Genomic DNA, 12558 nt, shown 5'->3' with positions numbered 1-12558 from the left:
GCTTGGTTTATCGTACAGATGGAAAAATATTGTTATTTTATGTACCTAATGAGTTAATAGATAATGTAATTAGAACTTGCCATGAAAATGTAGGACATGTGGGTATTGATAAAACATTATCATTAATTAATAATTCTTATTGGGTTCCAAAAATGAGGGACAAAATTAAATATTATATTTCAAAATGTCTAAAATGTTTATCTTATGCTCCTAAAATTTAGAAGGCTGAAGGAATTTGTCATGCTATTCCTAAAGGTAATCTCCCATTTAATACTATTCATATAGACCATTTGGGTCCTTTTGAAAAAGCTCCCCATGGTCATAAATATATTTTTCTTGTTAATGATGTATTTACCAAATGTATTAAACTATTTCGTACCAAGACCACTAATAGTAATAAAGTTATAAAACACTTAAAAATGTATTTTAATTATTATAGCAAACCTATTCGTTTAATACCAGATAGAGGGTATGCATTTACTTCAGCAATATTTCAGGAATTTATAAAATAGTTAGATATTCAGCTTATACATATAGCTACTGGTACTCTAGAGCAAATGGACAAGCCGAAAGAGTTAACCGCACAATTCTTCCAATAATAGCTAAATTAACACCTACTTTATCTCAATGGGACAGGACTTTAAGTGACGTTGAGTACACCATTAATAATACAATTAACAGTTCAACAAATGAAATACCAGCAGTATTGTTATATGGTATAAAACAATTAGGTAAACCCGATGATGAAATAAAACACATAATGAAAGGGACTTGGAAAAACTTAGGCAAGATGCTTCCAATCACATTGACAAGGTTCATTAACAAAATAAAATATATTATGACAGTAAACATAAATTACCCACCAATTACAGTGAAGGAGATTTAGTTCTAATTAATAATTATGATGTCACACCTGGTATTAACAAAAAATTAATTCCAAAATTTAAGGGACCTTACATAATAAAGAAAAAACTACCTAATGATAGATTTGTAGTGACTGATATACCAGGGTTCCAGCAGAACCAAAGATTATATGAAGGTGTCATATCTATTGGTAATATAAGAATGTGGCAACCACATCTTGTATAGCAGCACAACTTAACTATTTATATGATTGTTTTTAGTATTTGTTTGCACTTGTAAAAAAAAAAAAAACAACAGTTTTATAAAAATCATTTTTTTTTGTGTGTCTTTGTTTTGTATCATTATTATCTCAAAAAACTTGTCATTCTTTATGATATTTATGATTTAATTATGTATTAAGTTATTAATTATGTTGTCTTGCTATTTTATGATATTATGAACATTGTTACAACAATTTATGTTTTATTTTACGTTACTTATTATGAATAATGTTATGATTACTTATGCTATTTATGATATTTTATGATGTATTTAAGTTATGATTATGTTATTTTATGTTATGATATGTTAACTTACTAATTTTGGGTTGAGGACAACCCTAAGTCAGGATGGACGAGTTGTAGGGTGAGGTTGGCAATACCACCATCCTACCACCTCCGACGACGCACTGTTGTGTGTGTGTGTGTGTGTGTGTGTGTGTAGTCCGTTACGACTCTCTTATTATGTATTATGTACATTAAGGTTAAACACTTATAGACGTTTTTTTTGTTGTAGCTTATGAATTATGTTTTAACTTTTAATATTCCAATGTCAAATAAAGTTTCTTTAAATCTTATGTTTATGATTTATGTTGATTGATAATGGGTCGGCGTAAAAGTAACACCGCCTACACTATATATACTCGAATTTTTTTCTGTAGGTAATAGGTACCCAGACAGCATTACAATATTTTACATATATGTTATCAATATTTTCTGTGAACACGAAAATATTTTAAATTTGTGTTTTAATTATGTGATTTAAGTGTTAACAATAATGAAGCAATATTGTGACAACGACTCGTGGCAGAAAATTCCATATTGTGGAATTATGTTTTTTAAGATATTTTAACAATATGTGGTACCACAGATTTCTTAGATATAGTTAGGTAATATATTTCAGAAACATGTAAATAAACATATTTTTACAATAATAATTGATTAGTGTTGTTAACATATTTTTTCTAAATGTACTCAAATATTTAATGAGACAATTCATTATTTGATGCTTGTAGCTATATAATTGAGTACCTATACTACAGTTACTACTATATATTAAACTATATTCCATTTTATGTATATTCCTTAATCTTACAAACCATGGTACACTAATTAATGTATTAATATATCTGTTTATTCACCTCATAATGGAAACTCAGTTCACCTTAATTTAATTTTTAGTTTTGAAGTTATTAATAAAATCCAAATATTGTTCACATTATAATTAATTATTAAGTATTTGGATACAATCCAATTTAAGTTCAGGTTTTAAGATTATTTTTTTTACTGATCAACAACCATTTTAATTTCTATATCCACAATCAATTGGTATACAGTAAAACTATGGTAAGACAGAACTTCTGTAAGATTGGAACACGATAAAAAGAATAATTTCTATAGTCGCGATTCAAATAAATGTGAGCCCTCTATCAAGTCAGAAACTCCGTTAAAGATGGAAAAATTGGACGGGCCTAAGCGACTCTGTCTTAGCGAGGTTTTACTGTACTACTAATTATTACTCAATAATTTAAAATCCAAATCAATCATATTTCAATGTGTAACTATAAAATGCCATACAAATCTTCTTATTTATTTAAAAATTTTTATTTTAAAGTTTTTTTTTTTCATGTTAAAACATTACACTTTAATGTTATTTACAATTTTTCTTTAGTTTTTTTAGTAATACGATTAGTGGCTTGAGCCATCCACTTGCTTATTGTAAGTGCTATTTCCATATCAGGAACTTTTTCAAACTTTGAACAGTTTCGAACAGCTTCCAATAACATCAATAGTTAAACATAGATATAAATAAATAGTACAATCAGAAAGTAAAAAATTATCAACTCTCACCAAATATTATTTTACACGAGTGCAAAGAAGAAAATGTGTTTTTGCCTTTAAATCCAATATAGGAGTAATTGCATAACCAATCATCATCAAATAGTTTTTGCATCATGCGTCTTATGTCAAGTGATAATTCTGAAACCTAAAAGATAAGCAAATAACATACAATTTTGAAATTAAGTAATAGGTTAAATTGATATTTAAATGTTGATACTTACAACTTTATCTCTATAAGCCGAAGATTCGAGTAACATTTCAAAATGGTTTATAGTTTCTTCGTTAGATATAGGAAGGTTTTCATTATTTAATACAGATACAGCAGTTAAATTAGAGTTTTCTGTCATACCCAGTTCTGAGCAGATATTGTTAACATTTTCGAGCATTTTTTTAACTGATTCTGATTCATATACCAAATGTTTAATATCATATTTTAAATTGGTAAATGATGTTCTAACATACTCATTGAGTCCTTGAAAAAATTAAAATTAAGTACATCAATAAATGCAGTCAACTATATAACACATTGAATTATAATTAAATCATTACAATATTAAAATTCAAGTTAATAACATTATTTATTATAGTTGTAAAAAAAAAAAATACGGTATTACAGCATTGACATAATAGATAAATAACTCACTATTAAAATCATCCACCTTTACTATATCTGCAGGTTCAATAAGACTTTGCTTAAAACTTTCAGTATCCAATCGTACAATTTTACTGTTATTACCTTCAGAGAAAAATGAACTTAAAGTTAATGGCTAAGTTTTTAATTAACATTATAGAATATAATATAAATTCATACATTTTGTCTTACACAATGGGAATAGTAGTAATAGCAATAATATTATTATAAGCAATGTCCAATAATTCAATTTCAAAATCTATGTATAATTTTTTTTTTAAGAAGAGAACATAAAAAACTATAGTAGATAGTTTTAAAACAAATGTATGTATTATTAATATTATTAAGTTGTATTTTTTTAATTATTAAATATATTTAAATTTAAAAATCATAGAAATTCTACTTAAATAATAATTCCAAGTATGGTAAATAGTATCATCATACCAGCATTTTTCTCCAGCACATCATCATCATCACTTTGAGCAAATAGTTTGCGTTTAACTTGAACTTTTGAATCTGGAGTATCTTTTTTTTTAATGGAATTTAATGAATCATCTGCAATAGTAACTGCTGCTCCATCTAGTACTTTCCACTTTCTAACAGGACTATTGATTACTTCTAAACAATCTAAAAAATAGATAAAAAAAATAACAATAGGAAAATATGATACAATAGTTTTATAACACTTGGTGATTGATTTACACAACACCAACCTTATTTCTTAAATAAGGCTTAAATAATGATGTATTATGTATTATTATTCAACTTTATACTTAAGAAACATCAAATACAGAGTCAAGGTTTGAATAACTCAAAATAATTTATTATTTTGTAATAATTAAGAACTGTATTAGTGAAAATATGAGAGTACAGGCATGTGAAGATCAAAATAATATATTATTAGATTATAACTTTAAACAGCAATTTAAATTTATTAACTTTTACTACCTAAGCCATATTTGTGGCATTATAATTATCTTTTTGAAAAAGGTGCATTTAAGAAAATTAATATATAAAAAAGTAAATATCCGTCATAGGTAGTATTTACCAATATCGTCATTTTCCAAATGTTTGTAATTTAGTGGAAAGGCACATAATTGTTTTCCACACAGCAGTTCATTACAACTTACTCGATCTATATAGTATAAACTCATTTTAATTTTAGGTAAATATATTACTTAAGTAAGATTAACACTTGTAAATATAGCCTTTTTTTTTAAAATGACTGTCATTGGGATTTAACGATATGTTGTATCTTGATCACTATCATAAATATCTGTATTTTCACTGGAATCTATATTATGAAACACAAAAATAAATTACAATATTATTCGATATTAGCATTGAGAAATGCATGTATTATAAATTTATTCCATGATGTCTATACATATTTTTATCAACCATTTTATTTTTCATATTTTTTGATTTTATTATTAAATGTATTATTTTATTACTATCCATATTATTAGGTTGGTTAATTTATTGGTTGTGGACCAGTTATTTTTTGCTGTTACTGTGGTTTTAATGCTAAATTATTATAAAATGTCATACAACTTAACTTGCTGAACCTAAATCTGGTACAGAAACTAATATTTTTATATTTTATAATATTCTTAAAAAAGGTTTTTGGATTATAAAAGTATATTATTTATTGTTTTATTTAAATATGAAATTTGTTCCTATAAATATTTATTACATAGATTATGATAATTTATTTATCTTTTTTTTAGAATTATATCATCCAATCCTAGTTATTATGTTTTATAAGACTATGTATCACTGAAACAAAACGATAGGTACTACAAACAAAACAAAAAAATGTCTTATTGAATATTTACCTGAAAATTCTGGTGGTGTTTCTTTAGGTACCCTTTTTTTTGACACTGTATTTTTTTGTTAGTTTTTGATTCAATGTCTTCAGCTGAAGAAAGGTCTGAAGTGTTTTGGGCTTTTAAAGCTTTAAGCCTAGCTTCGGCGTAAGATGCTAAAAATATTTTTAAAATACAAATTAGTTAAAAAAATTTACATAGGTATTATAGATACATTTTTAAACAATTAATACATTACTCACCAATCGGTTTTTCAGATAGTAGTCTCACTTTATAAAAGTCAAATTGAGATTTTCCTGGTTTAATTTTTTTTTCTATAAATTTATTTTTGTTTTTTATGAATTGTTTTGGCCAGGCACAATATCCGTTTTTTAGCCAAATTGTAGGTACTGCTGAGACAGAGTTGTCGCTTAAAAAATTAACTATAAGCCACATTATTGTCTATAAATTTAAGTAAAAAGATATATTTATTTAAATCAGAACAATTAGGTAATGAATTCTACAATATAATCAAATATTCCAAGGTAAAGACAATGAAATGTATCTACATATTATTTTTAATTTGTCATACCTATAGCCTATATAAGTATATTTAAATTTGTCCAATTTTGTTATTCATAGGTTATCAATTTATCCAATACTAGGTATATATATAGACGTTCATCATTTTTACCTTCTAGTTAATTAGGTAAGTTAAAATTAAAATTAAAATTTACATTTTTATAAAACAATATTTACACTATACACCAATAATATATGAAACTATAATACTTGAACTAAAGTGAATGTAAAATAGGGAATATATCTTTCCTTAACAGAAAATAAAATGATTTTATTTTTAATTTCTGTAATTTTCCAATATTTTAAGTTTTTTGATAAATTTTGTACTATGAATATATTCAATTTGCTGGATCTAATTGGCTTATCATAAAATGGGCACTTATTTCAAAATTCAAATCCAATAATAAGAACTTCTTTGGTAGAATTATAATGTGCAATATTTTTAACTTGAACAACTTCTCCAGTATTAGTAAGAACATAAGAATCTGATGATGAACGTGTATTAATGGTTATTTTATTGTGAAGAATTAATTTCAAATATTGAGGCTCGCGTGTATTTTGTATTGAAGGGCCATTACTATGTGCATAACTCAATTTTGTAGCAATAGGTTGGTTACTTATATGATTAACAATTCAATTTGTAGTTTTCTCTTGGTATCGTTTAATGACCTGTTCAAGTGGCTTTTCGTGTTTCCTTAACATTTGTTTAAGAGTTTTCATATAGTTTTCAAAAACAAAACAACTACATGAATCAAGTTGACCTACCGTTGATAATCCAAGCCAATATGTGTAAGAATGTGAATATTATGGGAAACCATGTGCATAAATATTTTCAAAATCACTTACAAAAAAATTTAAAAGTGAATTTGCATAGTTTAAAAGATTATTCGAAGTATTTGAACTAAGTAAAATGGTCATAGAAATATTTAAAAACATATAGTTATCATACATTCTCTCAGTAAAAACGTTTTTTAAAGCAAGTGGTCCAGTATAAATCAAAAATTGTTGTAGCTCAGTAGCTTTCCATCTGCTAACCTCTTCGAATTTTCTTGGTTTTCTAACAAAATCGTTTGTTATTGATGATTTGAATGATAGCAAGTTATTTGAAATTTTTTTAATCTGCAAACTAGGTAAACGAACAGTTATAGGTCCATGCATCCATAAATTAATTAGTTTTCTCATTGCTCCCAATGTTACTAGATGCATATAGTCCAATGGGAAAGAGTTGACCATATCAAAACCAGGGATTCGTATGAGGTCTGATAAAGAATTGCCAACATGATGCTCTTCTTGTACTTTAATAGTATATCCTTCATGACTTCTTTATCTTGATTTAATTTTTTGGTATGGAAAGCACATACGACGGTTTAAATATTCACCTTCCACAAAACATCTAGTGCAAGAATGATATCCGCTGTGTCCTTTAACTTTCATTATGAAAGACTTCGCCGGCGCATCAGCACATATAGCAAAAATAGAGACTTTATGAATACTGTTATTAATATTAATGCCATTTTTCACTAAATGTTCAGCTTCATCGATAAACTCTTTTAAAAAATCATTACTTTCAACAGGCTTTTCAAATCCATGATAAAGGCCAATAAGAAAAACATATTCTTTGAATGGCTGTACATATGCTAAAATAGGCCAAAATTGGCTAGAGCTACTTTTTGCTAAAGGTAGTCCATCAATCCCAACAATTATTTTTATTTCATCATTAAGATTATAACGATCAGCACATTTTACTATTCCTTCCCTTATTCCAAAATGAAAATAGTAGCCAGGATTAACAAGTCTTATAATTGTAATTTTAGTATTATTAGAGTGTAATAATGTTCTACAATCAAGTGGCAATGAATGAAGGCATTCATGTTGTTTTAAAATTGGTAAAAGTCTTTTAACTGTGGTATTAGGGACATTACATTGAACCACCCAATTAGCTAATTGTGATTTTAAAGTTTCCGAGCTGTCTACAATTTTGTTCACATCTGTATAACCGTTGGTACAATTGGTATAATATTTATGGTGATCTGGAATTTCATAATCTTGTTCCAAGTTTTGTCTGAATGTTGATATTAAAACTTCATCATTGTTAGCAGCTTTAGGATTTTTTTGAATAATATTTGCTGAAATATTTAATTCCTCGGAAGTAGATATATTATGTACATTAAAATTGTTTGAAGTTTCATTTGGTTTTTTAGAAAAATGAAGAGTTTTGAGCTCTTCTTGAATTTTTCTTCTTTTAGTTCGGTAACTACGTATCATTTTAAAATCTATTTGAAATAAAGAAAAATTGAAAAATAAAATACCTACAAATATATACATATTTAAAAATGTATTACATTAATTAAGGTATCTAATTTTTAATAATTTACTGACAAAACTGAATTTAATTAGTAATAAAAAATTGAAATAAATGTCGGATACCTAGATACCCCCATACAGGATTGCATATTAATTATCTACCTACGATATTTACTCACATAATTCAAGTCAAAATACACAACTGCTATATTTTGTAAGAAATGATTACCTATTTATTAATTATTGTTATGTATTTTAATGGTATTATGTAGTTTCATATAATAATATTGTGATATTCATTTTTTCATATAATATGGTGTATGCATGATATTATCCTTATAACTGGATTTGTAGGATTATATAGCTTTAGGTACTTAGCATAAATCATAATTATAATATTTTTAGAAGAACTATAACTTTATTCAGTATAAATACTATATTTATTTAATGAATACTAAACTATCATAATTATTTGTGTACTTATTAGAAATAATTAAAAAAAAAATGTATAACATTAATTAACAATGTTGACACCATAAGAAATTAATTTACATAGAACTATTGGTAGGTACCTAAAGTTATTTGATTGATGAAATAAATGTACTGTTATTTAATTTATAATTGAAATATAATTTTTATTTACATACCTACCTATATCTAAATAGAAATTCATATTTTATTACTTACTTATACTTTTATAGAAAAATTATTATTTTTTTATGTATTGTTATGATTTGGTATTATTAAACATAGGAAGTAAGTAAGGATGTAGCAGTTAGTAAACAAATTAGAAATGTAGTATTTATAAAACATTTAGAATTATGAAATGAAATGATTATTGTAAATTAGTGTAAACAGGTACAATCCCGAAACTGCGAGTAAGTACTTTTTATATAGGAGGGATTGTCCTACAGAAGTTTAGATATAAGGAACGTTAAGATTGTAAGACAGGCAGTGGAGAATGGAGATAGTGCCATTGACTGTACATGTTCAGAACGCAATAAACTTTATTAATTGAATATTTAAACGTGTGTTTGTTACTTTATTTACTAAATCTATATACAAACTCCACAAGTACGAGGCTACGGTCAACCGACTTGTAACAGTATGTACTGAGGGTTCTGCAATATTTGTGCCATTTTAATAGGTATTGAATTTATAAATTAGGTGTACAAAGTATTAAGTTTATAATACATAGTAACATTTTAATAAACTAATAAAATAGCAAAATAGGGTACTTACCGATGTGATGTATGTTGTGTACTAAATTGAACTGTTATAGGTAAATACTTTTTACCGTCGCTGTAGTAAATAATAGGTATAACACTAAAATTGAAAACTAAGGGAAACTGAAAAATAGTAAGTATCAATAGTTGAACGCTGTATGAGAAAAATAATAAACATGACGTGTTCACTGCTCACTGTGTGTCTGTATAGTGGGTGCAGGGATGGCCATTCATTCGTTTTATGTTGCGGGCCGCGGGGTTGACGGTCGGCGATCGACGTCTACGACGGCGGTGCGTCGTCGGCTTATCTTGGGTAATTCCGAAATTCGAACATTTTTAGTGTAATAATAATAATTGAATGATATCGCGGCTGTGTAGTGTGTAAACCTACTTCGCTCTCCTGTCCGGTTAGGTAATCGCCACCGCCAGTCCGGTACTCGGCAGACGACAGGCACAATATTATACGTTGTCAAATTACGTATATTATAATAAATCATAATACCTAATAATAAATATTATATTGTATCAATAATATAGGTATCGGAGGTAGCGATCGCCGATGGGGAGTCTCCGTTAGTCCGTTTACAAATGTTAAATTCCAAATAATGGTTAAAATTATAATTATAATTATTACGTACTATTAAATTATTGCCATGACGCCATCAATAAATAATTCATAGATTAAAATTACGTAGGTAGGTACATTAAAAATCGAAATGGGTACATATTCACATTAGTATACCTAACGACGTTTTTTTACTTTTGTTCATGTAAGAATATACCTAATTTATTGCTTCAAAATATATTAATATGATATTAATAATAACATTAACACGTTTTTACCAAGTCTGGTGAAGTTAATACCTATGCAACGTAATATAAAAATTATTAATATGTCTGTGGGGTCTATACCTATAGTATATTGTATATATATCAATTAATTTCGACTCAAATACGTACGTCCCTATATAGTTAAGTAATTTACGAGTACCTATAGGTAAATATACAATTTTATACTAGGTATGTTTTATTATTTTGTTTTTATTATAAATGTATAATTTTATAATTATATGTTAGTTTTTACTTTTTTAAAGAAACTTAATTTTTAGTATCTGGGTTATAATTAAATAATTAGTTTTCTTATTTTATTACCTACTATTATAGGTTATTTTACGAAATCGACACTACTATTAATTTATCGTATGTGCTTTCCACTCATAATAAAATAAAACACTGCAAAAACATATTAAATCTGTCTGTTTTTTAGTCAATCGAACATGACGAGAAACGATAACATTAAAACAATATTGTTTGGTAATTTACAAGTTTGAAACTATATTAATATCAATTTTAATAATCTAAAGGAATTATTATAATTACTATTAATACTTATTACCTACACATTTACACAGGGAATAAAACAAGTAATACTATAATATTTTAATGTATCAGCATTCAGCATGTGTCAACATGTATACAATTAATTATTTTAGGCGTTGATAAGTAGATCGTAGGTACCGACTAAAAAATAATACTAATTAAAATATAAATGCGTAGGTAGAAGCCGTCATAAATTAATATTATTGTCATGAGATCTACCAGAACATATTTTATCAACAATATACAGAAATACGTTGTATCAATATTTTTCCTTAATGTTTCTTAATATATGTTGATGTCCATTAAATAAACTCATTGTTACAATATCTACTAGAACATATGCTCTCAATCAATGAAAAAAAACATTGTTAACGTATATTTTAATTATGTTTCCTACAATATTTTGTTGTCCATTAAATAAAAACATGGTTACAATATCTACCAGAACATATGATCTCAATCAATGAAAAAAAATATTGTCAACGTATATTTTAATGATGTTTTCTACAATATTTTCTTCAACACATAAACACATACTGCTACAATATGTTTTAGATATTAATTTATATATATATTGTTGCTCATAATATAAACATATTGTCAAAATATTTTCAAGAACACAAGGAAAACATATGTCTACAATATAAATATTTTCAAATTGCTGTGTGGGTATGATTAAAATTGATACGATTAGGTTGGATAATCATAATAGCAAAAACCTTTCGAAATTTGACCTCATAGTCAGAGAAAAAAATCTTGGATCCAACACAAAAACATATGTATGTTAAAAAAATTTAAAAAAATAATAATACAAGTTATTTCATTTGTCATGTTTTCCTGCGACCTGCTGCAGTATATTTTATATTTTATACAAATTTTTCCCCATCCTAAATACATCTTTGAAATCTGCACTAAAATATACTTAAGCCTAAAATTTTTTACTATAGGTAATAATAAAAACCTACCGATATATTCTATAAAACTCCAGTGGCGTATACACTTCCATAGGATATGCATTGTTTCTGATATATTTTCTTATGGGCACTTCTTGTTCATCGGCAGCTAATAGTATGAAGTCAATTAGCTCAAATATATCATCGTTCATGTTTACTTGTTTGTAATTAAAACGAGTAATGAAAGTTTAATGAAAGAAAACAATTTTTAAAACAATGACGCAGCAGAACAAATAAAGAATGACTGATATCAAATGTTACGGGCCCACTATAGGCTGTTAATCCAGCACTTAAATTTAAGGGAGTCCTTAAGTGACAACTATACCATAAGTATGACTGTGCAACGTAATTTTAAGGGACTGTGTTTAGGTGACACTTAAATTCATTTTAAGTAACACTTAAATGACTGCGCATACGGCGGTATTACTACTAAGGGTGGTAGTACCTAAGTTGTACCTAAATTGCGGAATAATTTGATAAACAATGGAATTTTCCACATTGTATAGGATCGATGGATGGGAAGCATGTAACATTGCAGTGTCCCATTAAAAGTGGGAGTGATTATTATAACTATAAATCTTTTTTTAGTATTGTGTTATTTGCCTTAGTTGATGCAGACTATAATTGTATATATGCTAACGTAGGTTGCCAAGGTAGACTTAGTGACGGTGGGGTTTTTAAAAATTGTGAGCTGTTTAAGAAAATAGAAAA

General features: G+C 26.7%; 1 pseudogene; it reads right to left on the bottom strand.

Moving 5' to 3' along the window:
* Positions 1 to 2776: 2776 nt before the first annotated feature.
* On the bottom strand, positions 2777 to 5858 carry LOC132939585 (uncharacterized; annotated as a pseudogene).
* Positions 5859 to 12558: the final 6700 nt, after the last annotated feature.

The sequence above is a fragment of the Metopolophium dirhodum genome, chromosome 1, assembly GCF_019925205.1.
Source record: "Metopolophium dirhodum isolate CAU chromosome 1, ASM1992520v1, whole genome shotgun sequence".
NCBI lineage: Eukaryota > Metazoa > Arthropoda > Insecta > Hemiptera > Aphididae > Metopolophium > Metopolophium dirhodum.
This window is presented reverse-complemented; position numbering and strand designations above follow the sequence as displayed.